A 19524-nucleotide genomic window follows, 5' to 3' on the forward strand; every position below is an offset into this window, starting at 1 on the left:
GGAGTACCTGATTCAAATCCAACCTCAGACACCTAGCCATGTGGCCTTGGGCAAGCCACTTAACCCCATTGCCTTGCAAAAACTTAAAAAAAAAAAAAAGCTAATATTCCTAGTGAAGTCCTCGCAGAGTTAAAAATCATTAAAACAAAGACAGAATATTACTTTTAGACTATTCTTAGAAGAAAGAGGGAGAGAGGCCTTGCATTCCCAGTCAGACACCCTCCCAGTTCTGTTAGGGAGATAAAGGTGGATTTTTCCAGAAAGACCTTTCATTGATTCTGTTAGGGAGAGAGATAGTGAAATACATCCAGAGAAGAGACCTTGCATTCTTAGTTAGCCACCTATTTGATAATAGATTGGGAGAACAGTAGACTTCCTTCTCTTGCTTGATGATAAGGTCTGGAGTCAGAAAGACTCAGCTGCTTGAGTTCAAATCTGGTCTGAGACATTTAATGGTTGTGTGACCCTGGGAAAATAATTTAATCACATTTACCTCATTTTCCACATCTGTAAAATGAACTAGAGGAGGGAATGACAAATTGCTCTGGGTTCTATGCCAAAAAAGCTCCAAATGGGTTCATGAAGAGTAAGTCTTGGCTGAACAACATCATTTTCAAAATGCAGGGTGTTGTCACGTGCCAACCATTTGCTGCTTAAGAAAAGTATTTCAGCTCAGAGAAGAAACAACATACACACTCAGTAGGGTATAGACATCCAGAAGAAAAAGGTGAGAAGGGGGGACAGGGGATGTGGGTGATAGAGGAGAGGGTAGATCATAGGAGAGGATAGTCAGATATAACAATGTTTTTTAATTTTTGCAAGGTGGTGGGACTGGAACCACAAGGCAGGGTGGTTGCTGGGTCTCTGAGGTGAGATGTAGGTTTGCTACTCAGCTGTCCCACAACACATTTTTGAAGAGGGACAGAGTGAAAGGAGAGAGAAAATATAGATGGTAGTGGGGAGGAATGGATGGAGGGAATTACAATCAGCAACAGCTACTGTGGAAAAATATACAAGTAAGAAAAGTATTTCCCAAGGTCTCAGAGCAATTAAATAGTACAATCCAAGACATGGTCCCAAGACTCTTGGATCCAAGACTAGTCCCCCTGTTCAAGGTGTCAGGCTACCTCCCAAATTACCTCTTATGGTTCAGTCTATCTCTTAGACTTTGTGGTCAGGGGTTTGATTAATTACTGATCCAGCTGCTTTTCCCAAGTTTCTGAGACTGGAAGGAACACAAGGTCTTTCCAACAAAGCTTCTTTCAATAAAAGGACTCCTCCCAGTGTATTCAGAGATTAAACAAGGACCTCTGGGACTTACCTTAATTTCTGTAATATAACAAATGATTAATCTTCCAGGTTCCTTCTCAGGCTTATAGAAAAAAATTCATTCCTTGAGGAAAAAAGAGGCCCCTGAATTCAGAAGACCTTCATTCAAATCCTTCCCAGGAAGATTACTGCCTGTGGGGTCCTCATTTACAAATTGAGATTGCTGGAGCTCTCTGAAGTCTCTTTCAGTTATAGATTTAAGCAGTCAAGCAGAGCATGGGGCAGACACATTGGGCTTAGTCAGAGTCAAGTTCAAGGGGGAAGTTGCCCTTTTAAGAGTAGTGCAATTGGGGTGGCTGGGAGGCGTAGTCGATAGAGCACTGGCCTTGGAGTCAGGAATACCTAGGTTCAAATCTGACCTCAGACACTTAATAATTACCTAGCTGTGTGGCCTTGGGCAAACCACTTAACCCTATTGCATTGGAAAAAAAACTAAAAAAAAAAAAGAGTGGCGCAATGCAGGGCAGGACTTGTGACGAAAAAGAAACTAGTGAGAAACTATAAAATATTTTGTAATTCTTCAAGTCTATAAATGTAGCTATTATTATTACTATGATCATTGTTATTATTGGCTATATTACCATTATTACTAGGGTTGTTAGGACAAGAAAGTGGGGTAATAATTATAAAGAGCTTCTCACAGCATTGTTGGGTTTCAACAGTTCCATAATATTGGGATTTGGTGCTGGAAGTTTGAGAAAGAAATCATGGACTTGGATCTTTCTCACAGTCAAGTTTCAGTACCAGAGTGTACTGTGTGGTGATCATAATCAATATCAGCAAAGAGATACAGAGAAAAATTATAATTAATTCTATCAATTCCTGCAAATGTATCTGCTGTGCTGTGAATTAAATATAAATAAACAAAAACTTGGGATGTAAAAATACAATACTCCCTAATTACATTTAGAACTGGATTTTTTAAAAATTAAAACACTCTTTAGAGTAAACCCACTTAATTATTAACCATGCTTAAAATAGGAATACAAATCATTGCTTTCAAAATTCTTTTTTTTAATTTTTAAATTTTATTGAAAAATTTTCCCCCTCAGCTACATGCTGTTTCAGCATTTACTTCCAAAGTCTTGAATTTGAAATTATCTCCTCCCTCCCTCCCCATTCCCCCCCCCAGTGAGAAAGCAAGTTACTTGGGGTAGGTTAAAAATGTGCAACCATGAAAAACATTACTATAATAATAAATGTAAAAGTAAGCATCCTGTAAAAAGTAAACACCCTCTCAAAGAAAGAAAACCTCAAGAAAAATAAAGTGATAAGAAAAAAAATATGCTTCAGTCTGTATTCAGACACCATCAACTCTGTTGTTGGGATGGATAACAATCTTTATCATAAGTCTTATCAAAGAAATTGCTTCAATATTTTTCCCACAGTTGCTATTGCTAGCTGTATTTCCCCCCATCCTATTTTCCCTGCTTCTATTTATTCTATTCTCTCTGCTTTCACCCTATCCCTTCTTAAATGTATATTGCTTCTAACTACCCTCTCCCACAATCTGCCCTCTCTTACCTAAAGTCCTTCCCCTCTCTCCCAACCCTTTCCTCTCCTATTTTCCTTAAGGGTAAGATAGATTTCTATACCCAATTAAGTGCATAGGTTATTTGCACTCTGAGATACCTCAGATGAAAGGCTCACTTATGCCCACTCACCTTCCTCCTCTTGCACTTCATTGCAAAAGCTCTTCTTTATCTCTTTTAAGTAAAATAACATTCCATTTTACTTCTACTTTCCCTTTCTCCCAGTACATTCCTGTCCATAATTACATCATTTTAATATATTATACCTTCAAATTCAACTCCCTCCTGTGCCTTGTCTCCTTCTTACTACCCTAAAAAAATGAGAAGGTTCATATGAATTATCAGTATCATCTTCCCATGCAGGAATACAAGCAGTTCAACACCATTAAGTCTCTCAAGATTTGCTTTTCTTGGTTACCCTCTCTATGTTTCACCTGAGTCCTATATTTGAAGATCAAACTTTCTGTTCAGCTCTGGTCATTTCTACAGGAAAGTTTGAAAGTCCCCTATTTTATTGAATGTCCATCTTTTTTTCACTGAAAGAGTATGTTTAGTTTTACTGGGTGATTGATTTTTTTTTGCAAGGCAAACGGAGTTAAGTGGCTTGCCCAAGGCCACACAGCTAGGTAATTATTGTCTGAGACCAGATTTGAACCCAGGTACTCCTGACTCCAAGGCCAGTGCTTTATCCACTACACCACCTAGCTGCCCTGGGTAATTGATTCTTGATTGTAATCCAAGCTCTTTTGCCTTCTGGAATATCATAATCAAAGTCCAAGGCTCTTTAATGTAGAAGCTGCTTAGTAATGTGCAATTCTGACTGTAGGTAGCCCCATGATATTTGAATTGTTTCTAGCTGCTTGTAATATTTTCTCCTTCACTTGGGAATTCTGAAATTGGCTAAAATATTCCCAATAGTTTTCCTTGTGGGATTTCTTTCAGGAGGTGATTGGTGAATTCTTTCAATTTCTATTTTACCCTCTACTTCTAGAATATTAAGGCAATTTTCTCTGAATTATTCCTTGAAATATTACATCTAGGCTGTTCTTTCTGGTCATGACTTTATTTTTGGTCAGTAAGCAAGAATTTATTAAATATCTATTGAATTCCAAGTATTGTGAAAGAGCTCTGGAGAGAAAAAGAAATTTAAAAAGATCATTCAGGAGTTTCATTTCATTGTCATATCTTATGTGAATAGTTACTTCCTTGACATAACAAGAAATTCAAAATAGGCATTTAATGGGAAACTATTAAGATTTAAACATGTTTTCTTCTGAATTTCCAAGCACAAAAAGTTTAAGTCAAATTGTGTATTTAAAAACCATATATTAAAAAATTGCAAACATAGTAATCTAGAAAATTTAAATAGGAACGATTAATATTAGGCCAATGTAAGAAAACATGTGAACCGAAGGATCACATTTCTACAATTCAAATCAATCTGGTATATAAAAAGCATTAATGTTTGAAAAATAGCATATTTATGGGAGAGAAAATGTAACATTGTTTAATTGAAAATTCTTTGTTTTATATTTATTTTTCCAATAAAATGAAGATATTTTTCAATATTCATTTTTCCAAAATTTTCTCCCTCCCTACCTTAGATAGCAAGTAATTTGATAAAAATTTTGTATGTACATTCATCTTACACATATTTCCATATTAATCACACTGAAAGAAGAATCAAAATAAAAAGAGAAAAACCAAGAGAAGGAAAATCCAAAAAATGAATTTAAAAAAGGTAAAAATAGTATGCTTTGATCTATTTTCATAGTTCTTTCCCTGATGAGGATGACATTTTCCATTGCAGGTCTTTTGGAATTGCTGAGAAGAGTCAAATCTATCTTAGTAGATCATCACATAATGTTGCTATTAAGTTGTACAATGTTCTCCAGGTTCTGCTCAAATTGGTCATGACTATTTAAGTAGTTCAATGATTTTTAAATTAGCTCTCCTGGGATCTGTTTTCTAGGGTAGTTATTTTTTCAATAAGATATTTCACATTTTCTTTTAGTATTTTCTTCTTTTGGTTTTGTTTTATTGTTTCTTGATTTCTAATAAGGTCATCAGTTTCCCTTAACTCCATTCTGCATTTGAAGGAATTATTTTCTTCAGAGAGCATTTAAAATTCCTTTTCCATCTGGTCAATTCTGCTTTTTAAGGCATACTTCTCCTCATTGACCTTTTGGAATGCTTTTTCCATTTGACCCAAACAAGTTGGTTTTTTCCAGTATTTTTTCAGAATTTTTGCTGATGACTTGATTATCATGATTTTTCCACATAGCTCACTCACATTTCTCTTGTCAATTTTTACTTGATTTTCAAAATCTTTTTTTGAACTCTTCCATAACATGAAACCAATTCATATTTTTCTTGGAGGTTTGGGATATTAGAAGCTTTGACTTTGTTATTTTCTGAGTATGTATTTTGATCCTACATAGGTCCAAAGTAATTGTTTATTATTGGATTTTTTTCTTCTGTTGTTTATTCATTTCCCAAGCCTATTTTAGCTCTTTGTTATGATGGGGTTCAGCTTCCAGGACAGAGAATGCCCTGTCTCAAGCTTTTGAGTGTTTTTGGAACTGCTTTCAGGGACTCTTTCCCAGGGACCTGCAAGTTATCACATCCTCCAAAATCTTATGACAGGCTATGACTCCTGGCCTATGTTCTGGTCTGTAGATGACCACAACCACTCCTTTCTGCCCTGGAATCATGAGGAGGATCCTAGCTCCACTGAAGGGAGTAAACTGTATTGAGCCTCTGTTCCTTTTCCTGAGACTGGAGTTTGATATTGGAACCCAGATCTGAGTGTGGGCAAAACAGCATAGTTCTGCCTCAGAAATAACAAAGAAGCCTCTGCAATCTCCCCTCTTACCATCTCTGGGCTGAGTGCTATGGAAGCAGCTGCCAGGTGACTCCCTGCCTGGTAGTCCCCCCAGATCTGCTTCTGATCCCCTGAGGCCAGGAGTGCGCTAAGGCAGAGTTTTCCTGCTGATCTTCCAAATTGTCCTTGGCAATCCCTGAACTAAGAGGTCTGGAAATTGCTACCACTGCCACAGACTCAGGTGCCCCCAGGGATCCAGTTACCTTGCTAATTCTTCCTTAATGACTGGAGCCCATTTGCTCCAGTGTGGCCCAGGCTGTGCTGCTGTCCTTTTCTAACCCTGAAATAACAGATCTTCCTGTAAATCTTCCAAGTTGTCTTGAGCTTCTCTAAGTATTTTGTGGCTTCTGTGATTCCAGCATTTGGTTAGATTCATTATTTAAAGGTATTTAGAGTGCTTTGGAGAAGAGCTGTAGCAAATCCCTGCCTTTATTCTGCCATCTTGACTTTGCCCCCTTTTAAACCATTAGAACATCTTAAATGACTTTAAATTTTCAACATGTTATCATTTTCAAATGTAACAAAACAGTAATAATGTTATTTGTGCCTGTCTCATGTTTTCTGAGGGTTCCCAATCAGATTCGTATTTTCTTCAATTGTTCAATGTAACTTCATAGTTAAATGTACATTTGCCAAGATAAGAGCAACCTCAGTCCATCCCTCTATCCCTCCTCTTTTAGTCTTCCAAAGTGAGTACCTGATCCCATGAATGTAGAGGTGGGGTTCCCTGTTCACATGCTTTTTATACCTGACTCTTCTCTGCACAGGACATGGGCAAGACTATAGGAAGTTCAGCCTACATTCCTCTCCACAACAGACTACTCACTCCAATCTGAGCCCAGTCATCTCTAATGGCTGTTTTCATTTCTCTCTTTCCCTCAAGTATTCTTGCCTAGATCTTTGTTTTTTCAACCTGTCCTCAAGTAACTTATGTCTTTCCAGGAAAAAGTTTAATCTGAACTTTGTAGGCTTGTGAAATAAAAAATCCTGAGCTTTCATACTTTCAGGACTAGTCATGAGTTTTTTACTTCCCAAACCCTGATCTTTGTGGTGGCACCTCCCAATTATCCCATCATCAGTAGGAATAACCAGATTTCCATATAAGGAATAGGGTAATATGTGAATTACTAGATTTTACTAAACATAATCTTTTCACTATATTAAACGTAAAGGATAGATCTATAGCAAGTTTAATTTATTGTTAGAAATTTAAGAGAACCAAGAGAGGGGACATGACTTTTGTTACTTCCCTTCATTATCCCTACAGGGTAATCAATTATCAATTTCATTATTTAACATTATTATAGTAATTTCAAATAGTTTATATTTTCACATAATATAACAAATAATTGTAGGTGCAATACCTCTGAACCTCAGGTAAATTAAGGGAATTAAGGTAGTTATAAGAGTAGATATGGGAGTGGCTAGGTGGCACAGTGGATAGAACACCAGTCCTGGAGCCAGGAGTACCTGAGTTCAAATCCATCCTTAGACACTTTCTAATTACCTGTGTGGCCTTGGGCAAGCCACTTAACCCCATCTGCCTTGCAAAAAAACCCCAAGAGTAGATATGAACCTAAAAAGATACCCAGAAAGGTTTTTATTTTTTATCCTTTAGTTTAATACATGTACAAATACACACACACATATGTATGTGTGTGTACATACATATATTTATATTATTACATTTTTTAAAATCATACTAATTAAGACCAGTTATAAAATAATTTTATGGTTAATTGTAAAGATTTTAAGCAATCATAATTAAAATTCTTTATGTATTTAAATGCATTTTAAGTTATCTTGCACAGAAGATCAAACCCTGTAATCTAATTGCAGACGTAAAAAATAAAAATGTTAATATTCAAATACTTTCATACTTCATATTTTAAAACATTTATTTCACTATGCTAATCCTTTATTAGAATTTCCAGATGTAGCAGTCTTGTGTTAAGATTTAATTTTATCCCATTTCTTATTAGAACACAATTTATTTAAGCTCAAATCTGGATTTCCTAGTCCCAGAAAGAGTCCATAAAATAATTTTGGATTATCAGTCCCACATAGTCCTTTTCATTTTTTTTAAGTAAAAGTAGAAAATTTTCAAAACAGAATTTACTCATTCAACCAATTAATAACGAGTCATTTTTATATAGAAACCTTTCTGGAATTCCCAGGTTTTATGGTCAGGTGACTGTCCCCCCATCCTTCCCCCTTTCCCTTTTCCACTAGAACTGGGGTCTCTTCCTGCCTGAACTTCTAGATACATGGGCAGGTTGACTGTAAAACCCTAGGGATTGGAGGCAGGACTGTGCATCCACACGGGTGGACCTAGAAAAGGCTGTACCCCCAAACCAGGGAGTAGATCACAACAATGTTTTGATGACTAGTGTTTGGGGGTTCCCTCAGATGGTCAAGGGCCTTAGGGTGGGCTTGAAGAACTTATCCTAGGGATTGGAGAAGTGCAACCAGGATGTCAGTTAAGTTTGGGGAAAGGATTAGCAGCATCTGGGACCAGGGGGCTTAGAACTCTCACCCTTCCCTCCACCGTCCTAGGGCAGGGCCAACCTTGCAGAGGCGGGGAGAGAGAAAAGCAATGAGAGAAAGGAGACAGACTGAGACTAAAAGACTGGCTGAGACTTTCTCTCCCTGAAGCCAGAGTCACTGAATTGACACAATTTTGGAGTCCAGACTTCTGGATTCCAGGAGAGAGATGGCAATAAGCACCTTCTCTGACAGGAAGGGAAAGTGAAAGCAGAACAAGTTAGCCAAATCAAGGAAGAGAATACAATGGATAAGCAGTTTGGCAACTCCAGAGACAAGGGGAGAGATTAGAAAACAAACCAAATGCTTAAAAACCAAGACTTCTTAAAAAATGAAAGAGACTTTTAATAGACATTTACCAACCATAGGGGTAAAAAGAGGGGAAGTATTACTGCTAGGCATCCTAGGAGCTCCTCCCTTCCTAAGTTACTACACATGGATAAAAGAGCTAGAAAAAGCAATCCATCTCCTAAGTTCTGGTATTAACTGATTTTTAACATAGGGGACAAACTCTAACCAGTTCCTCTTCCTGAGACCAAAATAGAAATTTATAAATAAATAATTGAAGCCATACACTTGGTAAACTTGTGACCTATATTATTAACAACTTGTGAGTTCAGGCAAAGACCACATTGTGTGGTCTTCAGATTTGAACCACACAAACTCAGAAAAACTAAACCTCATAAACTGAGTGACCAGCCAAATGGTGATGTCACCCCCACGAGTGAAAACCATTTTACATCCCTCTTGTAGGAGAACCAGAGTGGGGGATAATGTGAGAAGGTTTATCCTTAAGGTTAATTAGGTCTGCTCTGAAAGAGATGGGCATGATTAAAGGGTCCCTAACCTTCCAGAAGTCCAAGCAAGTCCAGAGCCAGATTCATATCCCTTTGTTAGTCACCAATGTGATGATGAGGAATTTAGGTGGTGCCGCCACAAAGATCAAGGCTCTTGCAAATGGAAATTTCATGATTGGCCCTGGAGCAGAGTTTATCTCAGGTCTGTAAATTTAAATCAGTTTCACATATTAAACTTTATCTGGAAAGACAGCAAGTTATTTGAGCAAAAGACTGAATAGTTTCAGAGGGAGAGGGAGAGGGAAAGGGAGAGCCTTAGATTAAGCTAGACCTAGGAAAGAACTTAGTTACAAGCCTAGAAAGAACATAGGCCTATGAGAGAACAGAGGCAAGAAGGGAGAAGAAAGTAGCAGGAAGCCCTAGTGAGGAGAGAAGGAAAGTTTTGACCAATTTGGAATGTCAGCCACATGGAGCTGGGGCCATACTGCTCCAGCAGCATAAGCCGGAGTGAGCGGTTCTAGCTTAGAGTGAGAGAGAAAGAGAAATGTGACAGAGATATTGTGAATCCAAAGAAAGAGACCCAGAGGATTTTGTGTCAGTACATTTCCATTGGGTGATGCTTGAGGAGTGATTTAGCAATGGGCTCCAGCTATTCTCCAATGTGTATGTCACAGGGGTGGCCCCCAAGTAACTAAGACAGCACTCATTTTACATGGCTGGTGTTCTTCTTGCTAATCTTTCATGATCCCAATGGCAAGACTTTAAGTCCAATGGGGCATTTCCCTGTGCCATCTTTCATATTCCTCCCTCAAAATTTTGAGACCCAGATTCATCTGGGAATTGGGATGGAGGTCAGTCTTTTGTGACTTCTTTTAATTTGAAAGGAGGCATTGTTCTCACTCTACCTATCTTATCAGGGCCCATTGTAAAGAATTGCAGCCAGAACTTGATTGAGGCAAGGTCCACAGGATGGGAACTCTCAGGACCACTATAGGAGATGCTCTTCTGCTCTGCTGCTCTGCTGCTGCTGCCCTGAGGAAACAATTCTGAGGAAAAAATTTAGCAATTAGTAGATGCTTCCATGGAGTTACATGGGCCAATTTGGGACTTAGGCTGAAGAGGAAGCCCTCACAACATATCAGACTGGCACAAATAACATTTTCTTAATACTAAAAAATGAGTTAGATAATTCTCCTCCAACAGGCTGATATATAACTGAGCAACAGATTGCAAGCAGCTCCTATTTACTAAACTACTTGTAGAGCTTATCTCCACATTTAAATGGATAGACCAATTTCTAAAGGGAAAAACTTTTCTTTTTGCATATTTCTAACTGAAACCAAATTACTTAATCTTTAAAATATTCTAACATGTGGTATGCCCTGAAAACATAAGATAATGATAACCTAATTCAGTTGATAACATACAGCTTCATATTATATTAAATTAATCTTTTAATATCTTAACTCTAAAACCTAAAAGAATAAAAGGAAGATTCACATTTTAAAACCTTCATTCTACTTAGAATGATGACTAGGATAAGCTTCCAGTCTCTCAAGAAGTTATTATAACTCCAGTTAACAGTCCAAGCATTTAATATATTATTTACAAACTCATGTTACCAAAACCTTTCATACTCCATCTTTCTATTTAAACAAAATCAATTCGCTCATGCCTTCTTCAACATACTTTAAATCATTGAAAGCAGCACAAGGCTTGGAGCACACTAAGATGGTAAGAGTACCCATCCAATAAACTTTCTTCTACCTTTCACCCATAATTCAAACTCCACACTATTTTCAGAGGCATTTTGATTTGAAATTCTATGCACAAAGTTACAAAGTAGATTTTAATTACTCTCCTTTAAATCCAAGCACATGATGTTGTGGATGTTGCCAGAAAAGCAGCTGCATTGAGATTGGATAGCTATCGCTGATGTGGCATTCTTGCTCTGTTAGGAAGAATGGGGGAAATTAATTCCCTAAGCAGAAATTGAACTCTGACCATGGATGGGGAAAGCACATGCACTGATTAACTAAAGAAGAAATAGAGTACTTAAATAATCCTACTTTAGAAAGAGTAATTGAACAAGTCCTTAAAGAATCGTTGAATCAGTATAGAACTGCACCAACAGTATATCTGTATTTCAATTTTTTCATATCCCCTCCAACATTTGTCATTTTCCTTTCTTGTCATATTAGCCAGTCTGATAGGTATTTAAAAGTATATCAGTAACCATTTTAAATACATTTTAAAATATATCAGTAACCACCCTTGGACCCACTCTGGCAGATCAATCACTCCCTCCTAAGACTCCAGGGGTCATCTTGTCCTATCCAACATTAGGGGAAAGCCTCCACCTTTATCTTTCCACCTGAAAAATCAGCCATCTGACCAATTAGGTCTTTAATAAGTTATTCACTGAAACACCATAACAAGACCAGGATAAATTATCTTCCCTCCCCTGCACCAGGGGCACACTTTCCCTCAAAGGCATCCAGTGTCCAGAAGAGCAAAGCATGGGCAGGAACCCAAAGAGCACTGGGAGTGGGAAACAGGTGTAGAAGACAGAACTGACCAGAACCACAGGGCTTTCATGTCCTTTTTCTCAGAAAGTTTGTTTCACATCCATGGAGTCAAAAGCTCTTTTATCTGGGGCAAAGACTTAGCTTAGGAAGGACAGAAGCTTCTTTCTTTCTTTGTTCCCCTCAAAGCCTCAGGTATGAATGACAAGACCAGGAGAGCCACACCATACACCTCAGGGAGGAGAGGGAAGTGTAAGACGACCAGAAAGACAGGAACAGGCCTGGTGGGGAAGGGCTTTAAAGGCCTAATAGAGTGGCTTGATTTGATATTGGAAGTCTTCTGTAATCTCTAGCGTTGAATGAGTAAAGAGGGTCGGACCTACACTTTAGGAAGTCATTTCTGCAGCTGAGTAGAGTGGAGGAGAGAGAGGAATATTTTAGCTAGGAGATCAGTGAGAAAGCTTCTAGAATATTCTAGGAAAAGATCATAAGGGCCTGTAACAAGGAGGTTCCTATGTGAATAGAGGGAACTTGGACACATTTGAGGAGTGTTATAGGATGAAATGAGGTATAACAATAGTCTATCTGTGAGGAGTGAGAGCTAGTAGGGAGCTAAGCTGGCACCTCAGATATATACTTAGTGGGAGGGTTTGGGATAGTTTCCTCATCAGTAATTGGAAAGTTTTATGGAGTTGAAACTGGTGGTTGGTTTTTTTTTTTCAAGGCAATGGGGTTTAGTGACTAGCCCAAGATCACACAACTAAGTATCTGAGGTTGGATTTGAACTCAAGTCCTCCTGACTCCAGGGTCAGTGCTGTAGCCACTGCACCATCTAGCTGCCATGCTAGGAAATTCATACTTAAGGGTATGCTGGAAATTCACACTTATCAGGACCCAATTATGTGCATCAGTACATTAAAGGAGGCTATATTTTGTCAATGTGGGCACACCTATAAAGGTCTTTTGTAATGAAGTTGGCACAGAGAGTTTCTGACTTGTCCATAGGCTCTCAGTTAATAAGAGTCAGAGGCAACATCTGGACCAGTTCTTCTTGATTCAAGTTCAGCACTTCATCTACTCAGTCATACTCTCTTTAATATACTAATTATTTTTAGGAAGTGAAGCATTATATCTCTGCAGCTCCCACAAGGATGAGGCCTCACCCTGCATAGGTCTGGACACAGAGAAAGCAGTGAATAACCATTTATCACTAGACCAGTGTGATGGATGGAAGCTCTGCAGATGACAGTCAAGAACTTTTAGTTCCCCAATCAGTGAATGGCTTCTGAGGTACAGGGTGATCTCCATTTTTGAGTTTCAGACCAGAGGGGAAGTTCCATTATCTTTTAGTGGGAAAAGTCAGTCCTGAAGTATCAAAGAGAAGGAAGAGAATTTAAGCCATGAGTCAAAGTTCACTTCCCAAACTAGAATTCCTGGCCAGCTACCTACAGCAATCACAGTCTACCTTTATTCCTCATATACCTCATCCATAAGGATTTTTAGTAGTCCTAGCTCAGGTGAGTTTACATTTTCCATATTTCACTACATTGAAATATATTTGCAATCAATTTAAGAAACACTTATTTAAGAAACACTGTTGAACTTAGAGCCCTGGGTTCAACATTACCTTAGGTACAAAGTTTAGATAAGACCTGGTCTATGCTCTAAAGGTCACTGTTTTTCTCTTAGATATCTCCACCAAAATCTGCAATATATCATCATAGGACTGTAGCATTAGAAGGATTCTTGTTCAGTTCTGACATCTTATGGCCCCAGAAGGGAGGAGACATGTTTGAAGAGAGCGATATCTCACAACAGGGATTCAAACTTGTTAATAATATAGGAGATTCAGTCCTTATTTGATTCTACCCTTGAAGAGAAGAATCTTTTGATATTCTTTTATAAAATATAAAGGGTCTAAGAGAGTTATATGGAAGGGCTTTCAAATGTCTCTGAGGTACTGGAATTTCTCTGGTCTCTGATTTAATATAGCAGGTTATATTAAATATTCATAATACAGGATAAACAGGGTATTTCATGCCAACCTGGATGGAATTGATTCAGATTCCATGTTTTATGACTAGCAGATACACAAGCACAGATTGATTTTCTTTTTGGATTGTGCAAAAGAGACTCTTGTTTCTTTTCTTTATTCCCTGCCTTAATCATTGAGAAATCCTGAGGATCTTACTTGTAGAGGGCCAGCCCCAGGGAGTGATATTCACATATACTTGGTGACTTTTCCCATCAAAATTATGTGTGGATTATTGCTCATTGTATGGATCTGTTGGCTCACCAGTGAATTGCCTAACTATAGGTTACATAATTTTCAATCTCCTAATCATTTTTCAAAGGCTCTCACATTTATTCAGCATAACTAGGAAATAATTGCAGTTAAGCTATAAATTCCCAATTTCTTATACAACCTTCTTCTAAGGTTACCATTTTTGTTTTTTTTAAATTAAACATTAAATTCTTAACCTACATGAAACATGTTTTCATGTTAACATCCCATTCTCTTAAAGTTAACCTTATAACTAAATATCTGTTACATATAAATTTCTTTCACATCTTTGTTTTATAAGCTTATTTTCCTCTTGTTCAAATATATTCCTATTTTCAAAAAAATAAGATTCTTTATGAATTTAGTTTACACACACACACACACACACACACACACACATATATATATATATATATAAAATTACAAAAAATTCAATGTAAAATTTTTACCAACGCCTGGGTTACAGGATACACATATAATTTCCTCTTAAATAACAAATGTTAAATAAGTTACTTTGATCTTACATATAAATATTTCCTTTAAGAAACAGTAGGTGGAAGAGCACAGCTTTTCACAATCTCTGAGCCAAAAGACCTTGAGAAATATAACCTTCTTGGCAAGGTATTCTCTAGTTTTCTTATAACAAATCTTTACAAAGGTGATACTTCAATTCATCCATTGTTTGTTATTGTAACACAATTTTAACATTTCAAAAAAAGTTTGAATCTGTTCTTATACAAAGTTTACTTATTATACATACCACATTTCAATTTAATGTATATTCCTTTTACTCCCTAAAATTCTGTAATACATAAAAATTTCTTGAGACCAAATGTTTCTAAAATTCATTTTTATGTTTACAAGATTTTCTTTAAAGTTCTCTTAATAATCCTATAAATTCCAAACATATTCAAAATTACTTTAAATTATTTTCCTTTTCAAAATATAAAAGTTTGCAAATCCTTCTTATCTGTAGCAGTGCTATTCTAACTTTTCAATATTCTTAACTTTAAAAGAGCTTTCTATTCTCACTGACAAAATAATGTTCTGGGAATTAGAGATTCTTCACATTTTGAGATATCAAGGTAGATTGCACCAATTATTTACCTTTACTGTTTATCATTCCTTATTCACACCCCCCCCCCATCGGAAAAGAGACACTAGAAAATAAGAGAAAATAATAGAACCCCTTCTCCTCCAAAAACAACATGATTCTCAGGAAAATCTCCTGTTTTGGCACCAGTCATGAGTTTTGGAAAAAAAGATCTAATTTTGGAAAGAGAGAATGGAAAGAAGATTGGCCAATCAGAACACAGAGAACAGCAGGCCTGAGAGACAATTGAGAGCTTCTCTCTGCCTGTATTTTAAAGCAAACACATATAGACACAAAATTGGAGTCAGAGCATTTAGAACTAGAGGCCCCCCAAATCCGGGGAAATCCCACTCTGCTCTCACACTAGAGGGTCCCTTTAAACATTACACAAAGACATTAAACATTACACATAAGACAAAAAAACAGGATAACACCACCAAAGGTGACAAATTTTCCAAGAAACCAGAGGAAAAAAGCAGAGAACCTTCCATTTTTTGCAATACATTTTTCCATTCAAAGGTTGAACTGAATATATATATAAAGAAATAAATTGAACTAAATTTCATTGGAATAATATCTTTTGTGAATTGAATAGTCTGAATCTCAGATTGTTAGGGCTGGAAGAGATTTTAAAGTACACTAAATCAAAACCCCCTTATTTAACAAAAGGGAAAAACTGAAGATGGAAGGACCTTGCATAAGATCGCACACTTTGGAAATGTCTGTCTGTGAAGCAGATTCACTCTTCTCATTCCAAATCTGACCTTTTTTGTTTTCCTTGACTATTCCCTTGTGGATCCTGCATATGTGTGAAATCAGAAGCTTTGAGAAAGGACAAACTCACTTTGAGAAATCTGATTGATGATTGATTGATTGATTGATGTTTGTCCTTCAATCATGATGTGCAGGTGAATTAGATTTGAGTTGTTGGGGGGGGGGGGATGCTGTGCTAAATTGTCAGCCTCACTTTCCTCTCCAGAGCCATATGGATCTGATGACCTGATATAGATCAGAAAACCTGGAGAGGGCTCTGGATACATCGGGAGATCTTGGCCTTTTAAAGCTTCCCCCAGGTTATAGCTTGCCTGAGACAAAGCCTATCCAGTGATAAAGGTTAGGTGAGAGAGACATGAGGAAAAGACCACTTCAAAAAAAAAATATTAATCTGTGAGAGTAAGTGTAGAGGGCCAGCACCAGGGAGTGATATTCACCTATACTTTATGACTTTTCCCATCAAAGATATGTGTGGATTATTGCTCACTGTATGGGTCCATTGGCTCACCAGTGAACCCTGACCTAGGATAATCTGTGGCTCCAGGATGGTTGTAAAAGATTTCTTTGATAGAGAAGCATGCATTTTTCTAAGAACAAATATTGTAAATTTACACAGGAAATTGTAAAACTGTGTCTCTTTTAACCGGTCATTCCTGAGATAAGTTTTTGCTATAAAAAGTCTGAGTTTCTGAAAATAAAGTTGGTAGATTTTCACTTCCCAACCTTTTGTGTTTGGATATGTTTGTATACCCAACCTGACTCTGGAAAATTCATGTCCAGACCCACACCAGAGCTATTGTGGGCGATAGCTGGTGCCTGAACAGGGACTGACAGATGGACAGTCAGACCTGGAGGGAAATCAATCTTGAAAGGAAAGATAAAGTCTGGACACCTTTAGGTCAAAAGAGTACTCATAAAGGGACAGCAGGCAATTAAGGTAAATAATTTTTTCATCAGATCTAAAACAGAGATGATTAAAATGGGACAGGGACAGTCCAAGGATAGAGGATAATATTTGAAATTACTAAAGCAGATAGTTAAAGAAAGAGGCTTGTTAATAAAAACAAAACAATTGGAAGAATTTAGTTCTCTATATCTGGTGGGGGAGGGGAAATTACACAAATCTCCCTGCCCTCAGAGCTTCCTTCCTGACCTCTAACCTATCAGCTTAATACAGGTAGTTTATCATAAGAAAGCATGAGACATAACTGAAACATAGTGTGATACAAGATAAATATAAAAGAAGGAAGTGAGACTTGAAAAAACAAGATTCTGGTATAACCCAGAAATCTGTATGGCTCCCTGGAGATCTTGGTGATTAAAGGAACTTTTTTTAGTTTTTTTTTTTCAAGGCAATAGGGCTAAGTGGCTTGGCCAAGGCCACACAGCTAGGTAATTATTCGGTGTCTGAGGCCGAATTTGAACTCAGGTCCTCCTGACTTCAGGGAAGGTGCTCTATCTACTGGGCTACTTAGACCCTTAAATGGATTTTAAATAAGAGATAGAGTAAAGTCATTGCCAGCACAGGGGGCTGCATGGCCCTTAAAGACAGGGAGGCAGGAAGAGCAGAGCATTGTTAAGGCACAAGGTTTCATTCCATCCGACCCAAGCACAGAGCCCATGGAGGAAGAAGGGATAAGGTTAGAATGTTAGGATGACACCCCAACCAGGTCAATCTCAGCAGGGTGAATCCCATAGTAAAGAACCCCTGAAAATGTTGGAGGTCAGGAATTGAGTAGGGTCATGGGCAGAGCAGAGGAGCCTGGAAGATGGAGGAAGGGTGGAAGGAGGGAGTGAAATTGGGGAATCATGTGTGGAAGTCAATGGAAGATTCCAGGTTGAGAGGAGGGGAAGGAGAACTTGTGCTAGGGTGGTCCTAGTGAGAATAGAGGGGGAAGACTGGAGGAGCTGTTCTGGAAGCAGTAGTTTTGATGTTCAAGGTTCTAGAGACAGTGTCATCAGAGAGTCCTCAAACAAAGGGGAAGGGATGGATCATAGTGCCACCAATATTAAAATGATGATATCACAAGAAGGGGCTGGCTTAGGAAGGGTAAATATAAACACAGTGTATGACAAAGTGACATGTTGGAAAAGCTAACTGGATGGAGATATCCTGAGAGAAGGTACAGAATAGGGTCTTGGGCAAAGAAGAAGAATCAGGGTTCCAGATGGAGATCTGAAAGTCATATGGTTTAAGTGGTGATAATTACAGTGATGGGGAATAAAATTGTCAAGAGCACAAATATTGAGAGAAAGGATGGTCAAAGCAAAGTCTTGATCAACTTCAACTTGATTCTTGATTAAAATATATCTTAAACTTAATGACATAGGAATAAAACTCCAATGAAAGCCACAGAGAAGGAACTGTCAGAGAATTAGGAGGAATAGAAAGTATACCCTTTTTACACCCCTCAACCCAAAATCCCCTCTTTCTCCTAACTTCCCCATTTCTACTGAGCTGCCTCCCCTCTTCAGGCTCCAGGCTGAACCCCTAAATATAATCCTCAGCTCTTCACTCTCTTACCCTTCTGTATCCAAACTATTTCCAAGGTCATGAGTTTTCCCTTTCATCTCACCTCTTGCCTATGACCCCTGGACTCTCCTGGCTCTGCCTCTTTCCTGGGGCCAACCTTTATCCCCTCCTGCCTAGACTGTGACTCTGGTTTGTTGCTTAGACTGACTGCCATCACTGTCTCCAGTTCTGAGTTTGTCTAAATGATTTTCCTAAAGTACCAGTCTAATCACATCATGCCCTCCTCACTCAATTCCAATGGCTTCCTATTACCTCCAGGATAAAATAGAAAATTCTCTGTTTGAGATTCAAATCCCTTCATAACCTGCCTCCCCCTACTTGAATTCCCCCTACTCGAACTTTCCAGTCTTATTCTTCAAACCCCCTCCAAGCCTCTGACCCAGGGACTCTGGCCTCTTTTTTGTTCCTCCCACAAGACCCTCAATCTCCAGACTCTGGGTGTTTGTCCTAGCTGTCCTTCCTGTAGGAATATCTTCCTCTTCATCCTAGCCTCCTGGCTTCCCTTACTTCTTCAAGTTCCCATTAAAATCCCTCCTTTTACAGAAGCCTCTCCTAATCTCTCTTCATTCTAGAGCCTGTCTCTGGTTATTATTTCTAATTTGACCTCTCTGTAGCTGGGTCTGTATGCTGTCTCCCTCATTATATTTTGAGCTTGGGGAAGGTAGGGACTGTCTTTACCTTGTTTTCTATCCTTAGCATGTACTGTAGTGCCTAGCATGCTGTAGGTACATAGTAAATGCTTATTGACCAACTGTGTTTTTGTTCAGCACTGAATCACTATCTCTTTAGTTTGTGACTAAGTTGAGAAGTTAGTAGAAGGTCAGATGAGAGGTTACCATGGGAGGAACTAGAGTGATCTCACATGAGCTGGTTTGAAAAAGAAGAAGGAGAATAAAGAACACGAGATGCAGTAACAGAATACAGAAGTAGACTGTCTTCCTCTTTATTTTCCAGTTCACAGAAAAACTAAAATAACCAGAAAGGAATGAGGACAAGTCAAAGAATCTGGAAATGAAGAGTAGGGTGTCAGTCTGAGGAGGCTTTCCTCTGCCCCCCGTTCAACCTAGAAAAAAAATCAATAGTGATGATGAGGGGTATGCTGGTAAATGTTTAACAATCAGCTCTCCAGGGGAAAACGTGCATACAGTATACAGTTTTAAGTAAAATGCACATTGTTAATATTTTTTCATCACTCTTTTTTTTTTTTAGGTTTTTGCAAGGCAATGGGG

General features: G+C 38.1%; 1 protein-coding gene across 4 annotated transcripts in view; it reads right to left on the reverse strand.

The window, feature by feature from the left end:
- LOC141508552 (butyrophilin-like protein 2) overlaps nucleotides 1–1710 on the reverse strand; it is a 53609-nt gene extending 51899 nt beyond the window's left edge. For 3 of the 4 annotated variants that reach the window (XM_074217287.1, XM_074217286.1, XM_074217284.1), the window contains exon 1: nucleotides 1322–1710. The gene's annotated coding sequence lies outside the window, so the exon portion shown is untranslated. Of the gene's footprint in view, nucleotides 1–1139; nucleotides 1299–1321 lie in introns of those variants that run through there. The other variant, XM_074217285.1, reaches the window with a different exon arrangement.
- Nucleotides 1711–19524: the final 17814 nt, after the last annotated feature.

The sequence above is a fragment of the Macrotis lagotis genome, chromosome 1 (genome assembly GCF_037893015.1).
Source record: "Macrotis lagotis isolate mMagLag1 chromosome 1, bilby.v1.9.chrom.fasta, whole genome shotgun sequence".
Lineage (NCBI taxonomy): Eukaryota > Metazoa > Chordata > Mammalia > Peramelemorphia > Peramelidae > Macrotis > Macrotis lagotis.